The sequence below is a fragment of the Wasmannia auropunctata genome, unplaced genomic scaffold, assembly GCF_000956235.1.
Source record: "Wasmannia auropunctata unplaced genomic scaffold, wasmannia.A_1.0 LD336078.1, whole genome shotgun sequence".
Classification (NCBI taxonomy): domain Eukaryota; kingdom Metazoa; phylum Arthropoda; class Insecta; order Hymenoptera; family Formicidae; genus Wasmannia; species Wasmannia auropunctata.
The window spans coordinates 746972-747435 of NW_012026812.1; positions in this window are offsets into that span (position 1 = coordinate 746972).

Here is a 464-nt window from a genome sequence, read left to right on the forward strand (position 1 = left end):
CTCGACGGTTGGTCATGCAGGAGATGCGAGCGCCCATTGTATCAAATAATGCCACGCAATATGTGTTCTATTTGCCCCCCTTGATAAATGCTGCGGTGGAAGCACGACAAAACAATGATGCATGACGAAGGCTCCTCCTAGATACCGAAGACGAGGATGAATCTAATGAAAATGAAGAATAAGGTATGTGTCACAGCATAAGTGTATATAATTCTTATTTTACAATATATGTATATATTAGCAGAAAATATCAAGATTTGAAATTCTATTTTAGGTGAGCTTCGACTCGACTCCAGTCATACATGTTATGATAACATGGAGTTATGCCTACCGAGCAGCCCGAAAAGGTCCTTGGGAAGAAATTGCGCGAGACAACGAGAGATTTAAGAGACGTATAAGATCTATCGCGATTGTCCTCGATCCAATTTTAAAAAGTAAACATCGCTCACAAGTTTGGCGGGAAA